Source organism: Durio zibethinus, chromosome 22 (assembly GCF_047325235.1).
Source record: "Durio zibethinus cultivar Kanyao isolate XHJ-2024 chromosome 22, ASM4732523v1, whole genome shotgun sequence".
Classification (NCBI taxonomy): domain Eukaryota; kingdom Viridiplantae; phylum Streptophyta; class Magnoliopsida; order Malvales; family Malvaceae; genus Durio; species Durio zibethinus.
Genome location: NC_143183.1, coordinates 8,748,634 through 8,765,824, shown reverse-complemented (window position 1 = coordinate 8,765,824; position 17,191 = coordinate 8,748,634). Strand labels below are relative to the sequence as shown.

At 40.5% G+C, this 17,191-nt stretch overlaps 1 pseudogene; it reads right to left on the bottom strand.

The window, feature by feature from the left end:
* Nucleotides 1–2,755: 2,755 nt before the first annotated feature.
* LOC149512557 (25S ribosomal RNA) lies at nt 2,756–5,904 on the bottom strand (annotated as a pseudogene).
* Between the last annotated feature and the right edge of the window lie 11,287 nt (nt 5,905–17,191).

Here is a 17,191-nt window from a genome sequence, read left to right as displayed (position 1 = left end):
TTGCACGATTTTCCTACAACTTGCAAAGGAGTGAGGCAATGAACCAGAGCCTATTTGAGGTTGTGATAGGGCAACAACCACTAACACCCGGTTCGAATGCTACAGGGTATACAGGGTCGAATCTAGTAGCTTACACGTTTGCCAATGCATAGTAGAAGCAAACTGACTTGGCCAGAGTTTGTCTACACAAGGTGGCCAAGAGGTCAAAGAAATAGGCAGACTAGAATAGGCGGGACGTGCAGTTCTAAGTTGGAAACTTAGTGTTGGTGAAGCTGCATCCCATTGTGCACCACAAAGGGCTGCACAAAGGCTTAGTCCAGAGGTATGAGGGACCTTTTCGAGTAGTCAAGAGGGTATGCAAGGTTGCCTACAAGCTAGATATGCCACCTAAACCGAGGGTGCACCCGGTGTTCCATGTAAGCATGCTCAAGCCGTTCCATGAGGATAAGGGAGATCCAAGATGGGCAGAGTCAAAGCGTGCCCTATTAGGAGTAAGGGCCTTATATGAGAAGGAGGTCCACAGCATCATAGCTGATCGGAAGGTGAGACAGAAGAACTACCAACCAAGACAAGAGTACTTGGTGTGCTGGAAGGGACTTTCAGATAGTGAGGTGAGCTGGGAACCAGTAGATGACTTATGGCAGTTTGAGGACCAGATCCGGTAGTACCATACAGAAGACGCAACGAGGGTGTTACATAATCAGGTTAGGGAGAATGTCACACCCTGGGCGGGTGCGCCAAGCACATCAGGTGCACCAGTAGGTGAGCCAGAGGTTGAGGCCCGCATACCAGGCGTGCTGGCGGGTATTCGCATACAAGGCCTAGGATATAGCTCAGAACGACCACCCAGCTTGCAGGCTAGCCTATGAGACCAAGGCCTGGCATTCAGGCTACCCACACCACATCAAAAAGGGCCCAAGGTGTTGGACAAGCAAGGGAAGCTTCTGGAAGCATGCAGGATTAGCAGGAGCATCCTGGCAGATTTGGTTGACCCTGGAAATCAGGAGTTAGCATCCTAATTAATTATAATCTGTATAATCCCTTGATTTTAGCCTTTATTCTAGGGATATTGCCACTAAGTGTAGCTGGAGCCTTAACTATAAATAGAGGGCTGTTCCACCCTCATTTGTACACCATCAAACACTTTTGTTTTAGTGAAAATACAACATATTCCAGCATTCTGCCTTGTTATCCTGTTTCTCTTTAACTTGCGTAATCAGCCCTTCTCATTGTTCTAGTGCCCGCACGCTTGTGTTTTAGGTTGACTTAGGCATAAAAGAAGAGATTCCAAGCCTAAGGCCGTACGAATTCTGAGTCTAAGGTCAGAGCCCATGACACACGTGTCATGGTCCGCATGTTGGTCCAAGCCTAAGGGTTCTCTCTGAGTCAAGGAGAAGTACAGGTTTGGCAGAATTAAGCCTAACCCAGGTGCAGGTGTTGGTGAGTGATATATGAATTTACAAGCTATAAAAAAGGCATTGGCATAGTAAAAATATGAAGATGTGTCTGAACCCACCTATTGCTTAGTCGTGGTGCACATCGTGCATGGCCTAAGCCTAGGATACTTGCTCTTGGTGTGCTGTCCAACATGTGCCAATCATGTTCACACACACAAAGGGCTAGCATGTGCTAATCATGGTCAAAGCTTGTCCTAAGACCAAAGGCCAACATGTCCCGATGGTGGTCAAGGCATGTGCGTGTATCATGGTTCGCAAGCTGGTTCAGGCCCAGGGGTTCTCTCTGGTCGAGAAGTAATTCTAACTCTCTTGGGATAGGGACTAACAGCTAGAGGGGCTAGGCCTTGAGGCATATTGGCAAACTAGGTCATGGTTTTCTTTAAGTCAAAGAATAGTTCTAGTTCTAGTGGGATAGGGTACGATAGCTAGGGAGACTAGGCTTTGAGGCCTACTAGAGGCTTAGGTCATAGGGAACTAGCCCAGAATAGTGGTACAAGTAGTGATCAAGACTCCAAAAGCTTAAGCATGATGTTTAAGCTTAGCAAAATTGAGCAAGGCCTAGGTGCAAGCGTTGGTGAGGGATCTATGGGCATAAAGTCAAGCCCAAGTTCAATCACATCTGAACACAATCCTAGGAGGATCAGATTTGTGGGCTTATAAAAGGCTTAGTACTGTAGCATAATCTTTGACGAGCTGGAATAATGCTAAGCACTTAAGCTTTGTGGGCTAACTTAGGCATGCAATGTCAATTCCTTATCTAAAGCAGTATAAAATTTGGCTTAAGATAAGAGCCCATGACACATAAACTAAGTGTCATTTGGTACTAATGGTGGTCAAAGCAAGTGCCCACACCAAGTGCAAGCATCTAATGATGGTGTCTGAGGCAACATCTGGCAATAGTGTCCAAGGTAATATCTCTCACCAAAAGGCCAACATCTGGATATGGTGTCTTAGTCAACATCTTTTAATAATGGGCCAACATATGTTGATGGTATTTGATGCGATTGGCTACACCAACCAAAGGCCAGATGCCATCGATGGCATTTGAGGTAACAACCTGCACCAAGAGGTAACATATGTCAATTGAGTTTGAAGTAGGTGCTAAGGAAAACCCATCCCTGTAACAAATATGAAGGGCATTTGGTTGTCGTTTACTTGGACACTCAAAGGAAGGATGTCATCCCCCAACTGAATTAATTGCAATAGAGAACACCATTTATCCCTAATCCCAAAGAGGTGCAGTGTAAAAGAATGAAGTGAAAGGGCTTTGGTGGGTGTGTGTGTAGGAGGCAGAAGGTATGACTTGAAGCGAAAAAGGGCTAAATCTTAGTGGATCATCGTAGCATGGGCACTCTACCACTTACAATACCCCATCGTATATTTAAATTGTTTGCAAAGAATTCTATCGATTGTTTGATGGGAATTAAACTCTAAGAAGGCCGACATGGCTTATCCATTGCGAGGGTTGTGCTTATGACACATACCCTTGGGGCCATGGGCCCTTACTATTGGTCACAATTAGGTGACAAGCACGTGCACTGCTTATAGCCTAAATTCTAACTTAAAGGCATTAAGTCATAATCTAATGCATGGTAGCTTCACGTCATTGGCTTTTTGACCAAGTACAATGACCAATTGTGCGAGTCAACGATTCCTCTCATACTAGGTTGAATTACTATTACGATGCTGCCATCAGTAGGGTTAAACTAACCTATCTCACAATGGTTTAAACCTAGCTCATATTCCTTATTAGTTGGTGAACAATCCAACACTTGGTGAATTTTACTTCACAATAATAGGAAGAGCCAACATCGAAGTATCAAAAAGTAACATCACTATAAATGCTTGGCTTCCAAAAGCTGGTTATCCCTATGATAACTTTTTTGACACTTCTAGCTTCAAATTCTAAAGGTATAAAAGATCAATAGACCACACTTTCATAGTTCATATTTATACTAGAAATCAAAATCAAACAAGTTTTTACCCTTTTGTTCCATACAAGATTTTATCCTCGTTGAGCTCATCTTAGGACACTTACATTATCTTCTAACAAATGTCCCACCCTAGCCAAACTTCTTACCTGACAATGTCTTTTACCTAGATCGATCGATTGAGATCGACCTTGGCTCCAAAAGAAAGGGTCATGCCCTACCTCTGATTCATGAAATAAGTAAAAAAACATTAAAAGTAGTGGTATTTCAATTTTACCTAAGGGCTTCGACTTATTTTATACCTCTTAAGTCATTTCACAAAGTCAGACTAGAGTCAAGGTCAACAGAGCCTTCTTTCCTTGTTGATTTTGCCAAGCCTATCCCTTGGCCATGGTTTCATTGGATAAGTAGATGGGATAGTGGAAATCTTATTAATACATTCATGCATGTCACTAATTGGATGATGAGGTATTTGGCTACCTTAAGAGTAATAGTTACTCTCGCCATTTATACGTACTTGGTTGAATTTCTTCACTTTGACATTCAAAGCTCTAGGTATAAATCACATTATGTGAGCACCTGTAGGGACCATTGTAATGTTTTATTTTAATTAAATAGTTAGATTCCCCTTGTCCATACCAATTTTGAGGCTTTGGATCCATTTTGTCAACTTCCCTTCCCTACATTATTCCATCGACCAAAGGCTATTCACCTTGAAGACTTGAAAAGGTTATGAGTATGACTGGGTGAAAGTGATACTTGATCCTATAGATTTTCAAGGGCCACCAGGGGTATACTAGACACCATGTATTGTGCGATACTCTTCTGGCTGCTATACCTTACCTTTAGTTAAGTCATTTCTAGGGTGGCAAGCCATTAAACAAAAAAGATAACTCCCATCGAGGCATCCGTTGATGTCTTCAAGCTCCCTAGTGTTGCCATCAGCCATCATGTCCCAGTTTAAGAATTTTAACTTAATTCCCTTTCAAAGATCATGCTAGACTCGCTATCGAATAGGCTTCTCCATCTCTTAGGGTCAACTAACCCATGTGCAAGTGCTGTTCACATGGAACCTTTCTCCTCTTCGGCCTTCAAATTTCTCATTTGAATATTTGCTACTATCACCAAGATCTACACTGATGGCCATTCTACCTAGGCTTGCACCTTGAGTTTTATGGTGATAGCCATGCCCTCCTACTCATTGAGACCTGACCCTTGTCCTGATGGTCGGGTATAGGTCGTATGTTTAAGTGCCATCCATTTTTGGGGCTAGTTGAATCAGTAGGTGAGTTATTATACACTTCTTAATGGATTTTGACTTCCATGACCACCATCCTATTATCTTAATCAACTAGCACCATTTGTGGGTTCTAGGTTAGCACACAGTTGGGCATCATAACTCGACCTTTAGTTCATCTCGTAGCACTAGTTTTGCTTACAAAAAATGGCCCACTTAAACCTTTCAATTATGTGGTATGGCTCAACAAAGTAGTAGCACCGTCTTACCTCATTAAAGTTTGGGAATAGGTCAAGGGTGTTGTGCTCTCAATACCTCTAATCATTGGCTATACTTAATAGAACTCGCTAAGGGTTCCAACTATCTTAAGGGAAACTTCAAAAGGAACCAGCTACGAGATAGTTCAATTAGTCCTTCATTGATATACCCAAGTTAGACAAATGATATGCATGTCAATATCGCTATAGGCCTCTACCAAAGTTTCCTTTAGCTTTGTCCTTTCACCATCTTTCGAGTTTATACAAGCATGCTTAAATTCAAACCCTTCTTAGATGATCAAGGTTGGTTTGTGGTGCACCTATGACAGATCTTACCAATTAACTTCCCTACGCCTTATGGGTTTTCTAGCCCATTGACTTATACGCATGTCAGACTCCTTGGTCTGTGTTTCAAGATAGGCCAAATGGTGAGCTTGTAGGTTAATGTTAAGAGCATATAGGTGCCAAAGCATGCCAAGATAGCATGTGCTACCTTCCATGATCATGGTGATGGCATTGTCGCGATGGCATTGCTGTAGGCATTCAAAAGCTCGAGCTTGGGTTGTTGCTTTTACCCATATCGATCTACACCCTAAGCTAATTGATGAACTAGCTTTCACTGTTCCACATCTAACAAGGTATATCATCGACCCCCATCTACTTCGCTCATCACAATTTCAAGCACTCTTTGGCTTTCTAGTGAAAGTCATTTTCATCTTTCCCTCATGGTACTTGTTAGCTATTGATCTCTTACCCATATTTAGCATTGAAAAAAATTTACTACTCAATTAGGGCCTTATTCCCAAACAACCCAACTCACAAATAGTGCCTCGTAGTGAGATAGGGTCCAGGTAAAATGGGGTGAGGTCCAGGCACAGTAGGTTTCTTAACCTCTCTGATGCCTCTTTCTAGAGGATTTGGCCAATTGGGTTTGAAGGAACTACCTACATAAAAGGTCAACATGTGCTAATAGTGGTCCTAGGATTAGACTTCATGATGTTGGCTTAGGTGATCCTAATCCTACTATTAGCTGTCTATTGTTCTTGGGGGAATGCCCATGTGTTATACCAGCCATGATCCTCCCTAAAAACAGAAAGAAAATGATTGCAATATTATAATTCAAGAAAGGGGTAAAGAAAGGAAAGCCCTCCTATGTGGCCATGCCGACTTACAAGATGGGATTGAGCTAGAATTGATACTTGATAGGGTGCAAAAAGATTGGAAAACTTTGAAAATGTGATGCCAGAGCAATTACCTAAGGTCTTACCTCTTTAGAAGATTGGTGGACCATGAGATTGAGCTTTTTTCAAGAGTTAAACCATCAGCTAAAGGCCCATATCACATGGCTCCATCAAAGTTGGCTGAATTGAGAAAACAATTAGATGAGCTCTTACAAGCTAGATTCATTAGGCCATCGAAAGCACATTGGGGCACCCATGCTATTTCAAAGAAAGCATGATGGGAGTTTGCAATTATGTGTGGATTATAGGGCCTTGAACAAAGTCATTATGAGAAACAAATATCATATTCTTCTTATTACAGATTGTTTGATCAACTAAGCCAAGCTAAGTACTTTTCCAAATTGGACTTGAGATTTGGCTATACCGAGGGAAAAATCCATGAACTTTCAACCTTAGCAAAGAATGGAGGCAAAACACAAAAATTGCACAAGTATACTTAAAGAAAGCATCAAAGTGCATGAAGAAGTAGGCAAATAAGGATCAAAAGGCACTATGATTCAAAGTTGGTGATGTTGTTCTTGTTAGACTAGTACCTAAACAAACTAGGTTCCTAAGGAAATGAGATTGTAGGTTGGTGTGTAAGTATGAGGCTCAAAGAAAGATCCTTTCCAAAGTGGGGAATGCCTCTTACAAAATCAATCTGCCAAAATGAATGAAGGTGCATCCAATGTTCCATGTGAGTAACTTAAAGCCTTATCATGCAAACCCCATAGATGTAAGTTGTAATGAATCACCCAGCACTACCATTACCATGAAGCCACCATCAGAAAATCGAGTTAAAAAGATTTTAGCTCATAGGGTATCCCAAGTATCTTGAAAAATAGTTCAAAAATATTTAGTGACGTGGGAGGGATTAAGACTAGAATAAACCAATTGGGAGAGAGACCATGACCTCCAAGCATTCAGCCAAAAGATTGAAGAATTCTAGGCCAACAAGTTAACGAGGGCATCGATAAAATAGGTGGGGAAAAATGTCATGAGCTAACCTTGTATAAGGCCATAACTGGGCATAAGATGTCATGAGCCACCCATATATAAGGCCATGACCAAGTAAAGGTGCCAAAGGGGAAGACAGGTCTCATGTACTAGGATAAAGTATCCCCATTTCAAACATTATAATGGTTTTAAGTAGCATAGCTATAAAATCTCTTAAGCTCTTTAGAGGAGGTAAGTAATTGGCATATTATTGGACTCCCTCAGTGGCAAGTTATGTGTTAAACCACCCATCTAGGGTTGCTCTTCTAGCCTCGATGATGGTGGGAAGACTCGATGCTCTTTTTGTACTCGATGTACTATCTCGATATTAATAAAATATTTTTCTACAAGAATGCCAAGGTCATCTTAGTGTGCTCCCATTATGCCTCAATATATCATTGTGTATTCTTGATATTAACTTGTGGCTTTTTGGTTGCCTATTCAGATATCAAACTATCCATAGCTAACTTGTATGGAAGCATTCATCCAAGTGTCGTATAGTCTATTGCTTTATTGAGGAAAAGCTTAGCCCATGACACCCGGCATGTGCCAATGGTGTTCAAGGTAAGTTTCTATAGCAAGGGCCAGCATATGCCGATGATGTTTAAGTAACTACTCACACTAAGGGCCATATTCTACCAATGGTAATTGAGGCATCTGCTCGCACTAGGTCTAGATTATGCCAATGCTAATAAAGGGATGTGCCCATACCAAGGGCCAACATGTGCCAATGGTAGTCAAGGCAAGTGTCCATACCAAATAATAGCTTGTGCCGATGTTGGTCGAGGTAGGTGCCCATACTAAAGCCCAGCTTATGCTGATTATGGTCAAGACATGTGCCTGTGCCATTCTCTAGCATGTGTTGATGATGGTCAAGGCCTTAGTCAAAGCTTGATTCTGAGCCATGGTGTACATGCTAGGCTTGGGCATGTGCTAGTGTTGCATTTTTTTGCCAAGGCACCATTGTCAGAGCATTGCCGAAAAACTTGACTAATGGCATTGATAGTTCTAGTAATTGGGAGAGGGGTCAAAGCGTGTGCACCCATGATGTGTGATGAATGCCAGTCCTTAGCCCTTATATTGGCCCCCTATCCCCAAGGAACCTCGACAACTTACACCCCCTTAAAAGGCATAAGAACTTTTATAAGTTCGCAGCCAGTAGCCATTCAAGTGTCTAAAATGGGGATATTTTTTTCAAATGGCCACAAAATCTTTTACACTTCAAATTTTTAGCTAAATTTTCTTGTGGATGCCAACAAAAATACAAGGATCACATATGCCAAATTTGGAGCCAAAACTTCTAAAAACATTTCAAAAAATCTCAAACCATGAAAAATTCTAAAAATCATGAAAAATAGAAAATGAGTCATTTTGCCATAAAACTTCACATGAAAGCTTAAGAGACCGTTATATGAAATTACAAGCCAAAAAATGTCATTGGCATAGTAAAAATATGAAGATGTGACTTAACCCACCCATTACCCAATCATGGTGCACATCGTGCACAGCTTGAGCCCAGGATACCTATGCATGGTGCATAACCCAACATATGCTAATGGTGTTCGAGGGAACTGCTGACATCAAAGGCTAGGATGGGCCAAGATGTGTCGATGGTGGTCAAAGCATATGCTAAGACCAAGGGCCAACATATCTCGATGGTGGTCAAGTCATATGCATGTGTCGCAGTCCAAAAGCCGGTCCTAGCCTAGGGGCTCTCTTCAAGTTAAGGAGTAGTTCAGCTTCAACAAAATGGAGCCAAGCCCAGGTGCAAGCACTAGTGATCATTATATGAATTTACAAGCCAAAAAAATGGCATTGGCATGGCAGAAATATGAAGATATGCTTGAACCCACCTACTACTCCATTGTGGAGAGCATGGTGCATAGCCCGTGCCTAGAATACCCATGCTTGGTGCATGCCCCAACATGTGCTAATGGTGTTCAAGGGAACTGCCCACATAAAGGGCAAGCATATGTCGATAATGGTTGAAGTATGTGCTAAGACCAAGGGCCAACATGTCCTAATGATGGTGGAGGCATGTGCATGTGTCATAGTCCAGAAACTGGTCAAAGCTAAGGGGTTCTCTTTGAGTCAAGGAACAATTCTAGTTCTAGCAATACATGGTCTAAAACCTAGGGGACTAGGCTTTAAGGTGTATATAAGGCCCAAGTCATGGTGAACTAATAGTGATCAAGACTCCAGACACTCAAGCACGATGTTCATGTTTGGTATAATTGAACCAGGCCCAATAAAAGTGCTAGTGAATGTTATATGAATCTATAAGCCATAAAAATAGCATTGGCATAGCAAAAATATAAAGATGTGTCGAACCCACCTACTACTCAGTTATGGTGCACATGGTGTGTGGCTTAGGCCCAGGATACCTATGCTTGGTGCATGGCCTAGCATGTGCCAATGGTGATTAAGGAAACTACTTGCACAAAGGGCCAACACGTCCTGATGGTGGTTGAGGCATGTCCATGTGTCATAGTCCACAAGCTGGTCCATGCCTAGGGGTTTTCTATGAGTCAAGGAATAGTTCAAGTTCAGTAGAATTAAGTTATGCCTAGGTGCAGGCACTGGTGAGCGTTATATGAATTTATAAGCCATAAAAATGGCATTAGCATGGCAAAATTATGGAGATGTGCCCGAACCAACCAATTTCCTAATCAAGCTCAAGCCTAGGATACTCACAAGCCCAACATGTGCCAATGGTGTTTAAGGGAACTACCCGCACTAAAGGTCAACATATGCTAATGGTGGTCGAAGCATGTGCCAAGACCAAGGGCCGACATGTCCAAAAGGTGGTCAAGGCATGTGCATGTGTCATGGCCCACAAGTTGGTCTAAGCCTAAGGGTTCTTTCCATGTCAAAGAGGTGTTCAAGTTTGTTAGAATTGAGCTAGGTCTAGATGCAGGCACTAACTAGGACTTGGCGACCATTATATGAATTTATAATTATAAAAATGGTATTGGCATGTCAAAAATATGAAGATGTGCCTGAACCCACCTACTGCCAAGTCATGGTGCGTATGGTGCTTGGTCCAGGCCTAGCATATCCGTGCTTGGTGTGTAGCTTAGCATGCACCGATGGCATATAAGGGAACTACCTAAACGAATGGCCAATATGTGTCGGTAGTGGTCGAAGCATGTGCCAAGACCAATAGCCAGCATGTCTCGATAGTGATCGAGGCAAGCCCAAGTGTTACAGTCTATAAGCAAGTCTAGACTCAAGGGTTCTCTCTAAGTCAAGGAGTAGTTTAAGTTTACCAGAATTGAGCTTGGCCCGGTGTAGGCATTGGTGAGCGTTATATGAATTTACAAGCCATAAAAATGGCATTGGCATGAAAAAAAATGAAGATGTGCCTGAACACACCTACTACCTAGTCGTGGTGTGCATGGTGCAAGCTTAGGCCTAAGATACCTATATGTGGTGTATGGCCCAGCATGTACTAATGACATTCAAGGGAACTATCTGTACCATAGGCTAGCATGTGCTGATGATGGCAAAAGCATGTGCCTACACCAAGGGCCAACATGTCCCAATGGTATTCAAGGTATGTGCATGTGTCATGGTCCATAAGCTAGTCTAGGCCCAAGGATTCTCTCCGAGTCAAAAAGGTGTTCGGGTTTAATAGAATTGAGTGAGGCTCAGGTGTAGGCACTGGTGAGCATTATATGAACTTACAAGCCATAAAAATGGCATTGGCATGACAAAAATATGAATATGTGCCTGAACCCACCTACTGCCAGGTTATGGTGCACATAGTGCATAGCACCCAAGCCTAGGATACCCGTACTTGGTGCATGACCCAGCATGTGTCAATGGTGGTCAAGGGACTACCCACATAAAGGGCTAGCATGTGCTGATGATGGTCAAAGCATGTGCTAAGACCAAGGGTCAACATGTCTCGATAGCAATCGAGGCATGTGCATGTGTTATGATCTACAAGCTAGTCCAAACCTAAGGGTTCTCTCTTAGTCGAGGAATAGTTTCAGCTTTAGTGAGACATGGTCTGACAACCAGGGGGACCAGGTTTTGAGGCATATTAAAGGCCGATGTATTAAGGAACTAGCCCAAGATAGTGGTACAGGCAGTGATCAAGACTTCAAAGGCTCAAGCACAGTGTTCAAGTGTGACAGAATTGAGCCTAGCCTAGCTACGGCACTTGTGAACACTTATATGAATTTACAAGCCATGAAAATGGCATTGGCATGGCAGAAATATAATGATGTACCTAAACCCATCTATAACCCGATCATGGCAAGCATGGTGCATGGCCTAGCATTTGCTGATGGTGGTCGACGCATGTGTCGAGACCAAGGGCAAACATGTGCTAATGGTGGTTAAGGCATGTACTAAGACCAAAGGCCAACATGTGCTGATGGTGGTCAAGGTAGTGCATGTACCACAATTTACAAACTGGTCTAGGCCCAAAGGTTTTTTCTAAGTTGACGTGCAATTCCAGTTTTAATAGGATAGGGTCTGACAGTTAAAGGGACCAGGCCTTGAGGCCTACCAGAGGCCTAGGTCATGGTGAACTAGCCTAAAATAGTGGTACAGATAGTGATTAAGACTCTAAAGGCTTAGACATGGTGTTCAGGTTTGGTAAGAATTAAGCTAGGCTCAGGTGCAACCATAAAAATGGCATTGGCATGGCAAAAACTTTAAAATGTGCCTAAACCACCTACTACCCAGTCGTGGTGCACATGGTGCATGGCATAGGCCTAGGATACCCACACATAATGTGCGGGCCAGATATGCCGATGGTGTTCGAGGAAACTACCCTCACCAAGGGTTAGCATGTGCCAATGGTGGTCGAAACATATGCTGAGACCAAGGGCCAACATGTCTCGATGGTGATCAAGGCTTATACATGTGTCACAGTCCATAAGCTAGCTAGGCTAAGGTGTTCTCTCTAAGTCAAAGAGCAACTCTAGCTCTAATAGGATAGGGACTGACAACTTGATGCCGAGAATTAATGGTTGAGATGTTGGAGATTAATAGCAAATAGAAAAACTCACAAAGAAGACAACTCACAAGAATTTGTATAATGGTAGAATATGATTATTGGATTAAAAGGAATAGAAGTTCACCACCAAGGCTAGACACTAAGGGATATAGAAACATTACCTTAAGAGTTCTAATCAAGGATATAAAACAATAGAATTTCACCACTCAAGGAAATCCTCCTAAGAGATTAGAACATGAAGAACAATCTAAAAGATTGATTAAGGATAAAGAAAACACTATTCTACCTTCTACCAAAGAATAATAGAAAATAACATCCATCCAAACATGGGAACTTCATAGATTGAATTACTAGAATCATGCCTAAAATCATGGGATTTGCATGTGAACACAATAATTTGTAATGTGAACACAATTATCTACCCATTTACTCTCGCAAATTACATGATAATGAATTTAACCATAATCCCATCCATCTTTATGCTCTTTTTTTCCAATAATTGTGAACACAATCTCCCTATTCCAGTGCACCTTATTTTTGCATTTGTTTAGTGGATTTGGACCAAAGATAAGCCTATCTTATTTTTGAATAAATCTTTCTTAGTCTCAGCCTAAGTTGTAAGATGTGTTGACATTGTAGGGTCAATCTCTTCTGGTTGGAAAAGACTTGTCCTCAAGTCTAAATTAGGTTTTTCACCATGGTAGGGTAACAAATCAGCAACATTGAAAGTGGAAGATACTCCATAAGTGTCAAGAAGCTTTATCTTGTAGGCATTCTCCCCAATGCGTTGGAGAATTCTAAATGGACCATCTACCTTAGGTTATAATTTGCCAAACTTCCCTAAAGGAAATCTCTATTTCCATAAGTTAATCTACATCAAATCACTTTCTTTGAACTCCATATGTTTTCGATGCTTGTTTGTTGCCTTTTTATATTTCTCATTTTACTACAAAATCCTAGCTCTCACTTGTTCATGTAATTGTTTGATACCCTTAGTCATTTCTTTCAGCATCTCCACTAAATTGTTGATTAGTAGAGAAAGGAACTAAATCTAAAAGGCTAATTGGATTTTTACCATACTCCACCTTAAAAGGGCTACAACCAATGGTTTGGCTTAGTGAGCAGTTGCAGGCAAACTCTACTTAAAGTAAAACAAGATTCCACTGCTTGATATTCTTTCCTACATAACTTCTTAGAAAGTTGCCCAAGCTATGGTTGGTTACTTCCATTTGACTATCTGTTTAAGAATGATGAGAAAAACTACACTTGAGATTAGTACCAAGCTTCTTCAAAAAGGTACGCCAAAAATGACAAAGAAACTTGGAATCTTGATCAGACACCAAGGATCTAGGCACTCTATGTAGCCTCATAATTTCCCTGAAATACAAATAAAAAACATAAGAAACATCTATAGTTCTGGTACAAAGAACGAAATGGGCCATCTTGAAAAAATGATCCACAACCACCATGATGGAGTATTTGTTCCTTTGAGTTCTAGGCAGTCCAACTACAAAGTCCTAACTAACATTCTTCTAAAGAGCATTAGGCATGGGTAGTGGAGTATACAATCCAATGTTTTGACCATGACTCTTGGCAATGTGGCACACACCACATAGTTCAAGGTGTTTCATCACATCCCTCTCTATTTTCAGCCAATAAAACCTATCCTGCAAAAGAGCAAGTGTCTCGTTTTCCAAAGTGTCCACCTATTGCACCATCATGAGCTTATTAATTAAGGCTTGTCTTAAGGAAAATGAAAGAATGCAAAGGCTGTTAGCCTTGAAGAGATATCCATCATGCAACAACAACTAGTTGTGTGGTCCTTGCTTGCATTCTTACCAATTTTGGCCAAAGCAAGGGTTTACCTTATAGAGCCCTTTGATCATATCACATCCAATAACTTCAATAGCCATAGTTCCCAATAAAGAGTGCTTTTCACTCAAAGCATCTACCACCATATTTTGAGTTCCTAATTTGTGTTTGATAGTGAAGTTGTAGGCTTAAAGGAACTCCATCCAAGCTATACGCTTTCGGTTGAGCTTGTGCTGGCTATTGATAAACTTCAAGGCTTTATGGTCTGAGTATAAGACAAATGGCTTGGTGAGAAGATACTAACTCCAATGGAATAAAGCTCTATATATAGCGTAAAACTTCTTGTCATAAGTTGAATACTTCCTCCTGGCTTCATTGATCTTTTTACTAAAAAAGGCTATAGGATTTCCTTCTTGACTTAAAATAGCACATATTCCAAATTGGATGCATCACATTCCACCTTAAACACTTGATCAAAATCTAGTAAGGACAAGATGAGGGCTTCAGTGATCCTAGTCTTGATGAGCTCAAAGCTGTGTTAGGCTTCTTTGGTTCATTTAAAAGCTTCATTCTTCAAACATTCAGTGATGAGAGCCATAATGGAGCTATAACTCTTAATGAAGCTCCTATAAAAAGATGTAAGGCCATGGATGCTTCGGATATCATACAAGATACTAGTGTTGGCCAATTTAAAATTACCTCAATCTTGCTAGGATCATCTTTATTCCTTCCTTTGACACCACAAACCCAAGAAACAAAAGGCTAGAAGTAAAGAAACTACACATTTTAAGGTTAGCACAAACTTTTTGTACCTTTAATATGCAAAAAATTTGGTGTAGATGATTCAAGTATTGGTCCTCATCTTCATTGTACACTAGAATATCATCAAAATATACTACTACATATCTGCCAATATAAGGTTTAAGGATATGATTCAAAAATCTCATGAAAGTACTAGGAGTGTTGGATAAACCAAAAGGCATTACCATCCATTCATGGAGACCATCCTTTATCTTGAAGGCTATTTTCCACTCATCTTTAGGCCTCATTCGGATTCAATGATAACCACTACATAAGTCTATCTTGGAGAAGATAGTTACTTCGTGTAAATGGTCCAAAAAATCATCCAAGCACAAAATAGAAAAGCAATAGCCAACTATGATTTTGTTGACTACCCTACTATCCATACACATACGCCATGATCCATCTTTTTTAGGCACCAAAATGCCTGGGACTATACAAGGGCTCATGCTTTTCATACAACAATCCTTTTCTCACTAAGTCATCAACTTGGCATTGGAACTCCGCATGCTCTTTAGGACATATCCTATAAGCTACCTTGTTAGGTAAAACAACACCTGAGATAAGGTTTATGTAGTGTTGAATGTCCTTTATTAGTGGTAGACTAATAGTTAACTCTTCTTGAACAACATTTTAAAATTTTACCAACAATGGTTTTATACTATAAGAGGTTCCTCACTATCTTCATTTACCTTAATCAACACTAGTGCATGCATGTATCACCCATCTTAATTTTCTTTCTATAATTGGCCTTGGTAAACAAGTTGTTTTCTTCCCTTTTGGTTGGTTTTGACATCATTATGGGCTTAGTAGTGCCTAGGATGATTTTGCATCCATCTTTCACAAATTGTGAGTGTTGCGATAACCATCACAAATAACCCTCCTATCATAATGCCAAGGTCTTTCGAGCAATAAATGACAACCATCTATCAGAGCTACATCACACCACACTTCATCCTTGCATTGCTTTCCTATGGAAAAAGAACCAAACACCTCTTTCTAACCTTGATTTCATTCTTTTTTTCTAGCCAAGATAACTTATATGGTTAGGGGTGATCCACTATTTTGAGGCCTAATTTCTACACCATAAAAGTAGAAACAACATTTTCAAAACTTTCACTATCAATTATAACATGACATACCTTTCCATAGATAGGACATCGAGTGTGGAACACATCTTTATGCAACCAATATTCTTTCTTAGCAGGTGCAGTACTCAAGCTGCATTATATGACTAAGGATGTTCCATAATTGCCATAGGTTACCTCTTCCTCCTTTTCAAGGTTTTGTTCTCTTTAACAAGCTTCTCTTCATTTTCGTCCAAGTTTTCCTCTACTAGAGTCATAATCTTCCTATATGGGCATTTTGAGGCAATGTGTCCAAGCTCTTGACATTGAAAGCACCTTTTGGTTTGTGCACTAGACTGAGGCTTGCTTGTTAAGGTTTCACCTTTCTTTTAGGGCTACTTTGGAATGGACTTAGAAGGAATAATAGTTTTGGATGAGCCGTCTTTATTGATATAGCCTTTTTGGGACCCAAATCTCAAGTTGCTACCACAAGCCTCCTTTTGTTGTCTCTCTACTTTAAGGGCAAGCTTGCATACATCATTGAAAGTTTAATAGGGTTACAATTGTACCACATTACCTATTCAATCTTCAACCTTCCAAAAAAATGCAATAGTTTGCTCCTCTTGTTCCATTAATTCGTATTTCAACATGAGGTGCTCAAACTTAGCTATATACTCTTCCACTAAGAGATTTTTTTACTTCAAGTTATAGAGCCTAAGAAAGATGTCTTCACGAAAGTTGTCTTCACGAAAGTTGTTTAGGAGATACGTCTTATTTAACTCTCTTGTCATCTTCTCCCGAATTGTAATTTTTCTCTTGCCTTATCTTTCTTTTTGCTTTTCCAAATTTTCCTAGCAAAAGGATGCTTGTTTTCTAAGTTTGATGGCCACTAGCTTCACTTTGCAATATTCAAGGGCATCATGGTATTCAAAGATACATTCCACTATATGTATCCAATGTAAAAACTCTTTAGGTTGCATTTTCCCTTCGAATTCAGGAATCTCTATTTTTAGATTGAATATGCTATTTGAAGTTACTTTCTGCATAGATACTCTCTGACTTATCATAGGTGAGGGGGTGGTATCATCAAAATCGTTGTTATTTCCATGGTATAGATTGGTTTCTCCTTCATCTTCTTCACTCCTCCTTCTTTGCCTCCTTATCTCTTTTCTCTTTATGTATATGCAACTGTTGTTGTAGTTAAAAGATTTATTGCCATATCTCCTCTATAAGGGCATCCCTAGGATCATCATTAATAGTTGCTGCAACGTCGATGTTAGCTTCAACCTCTTCTGTTGATGCTTGACGAAAATGACCTACCATAGCTTTAATACCAATTTAATGTTGAGAATTAATGGTTGAGATGTTGGAGATTAATAGCAAATAGAAAAACTCACAAAGAAGACAACTCACAAGAATTTAAATAATGGTAGAATATGAT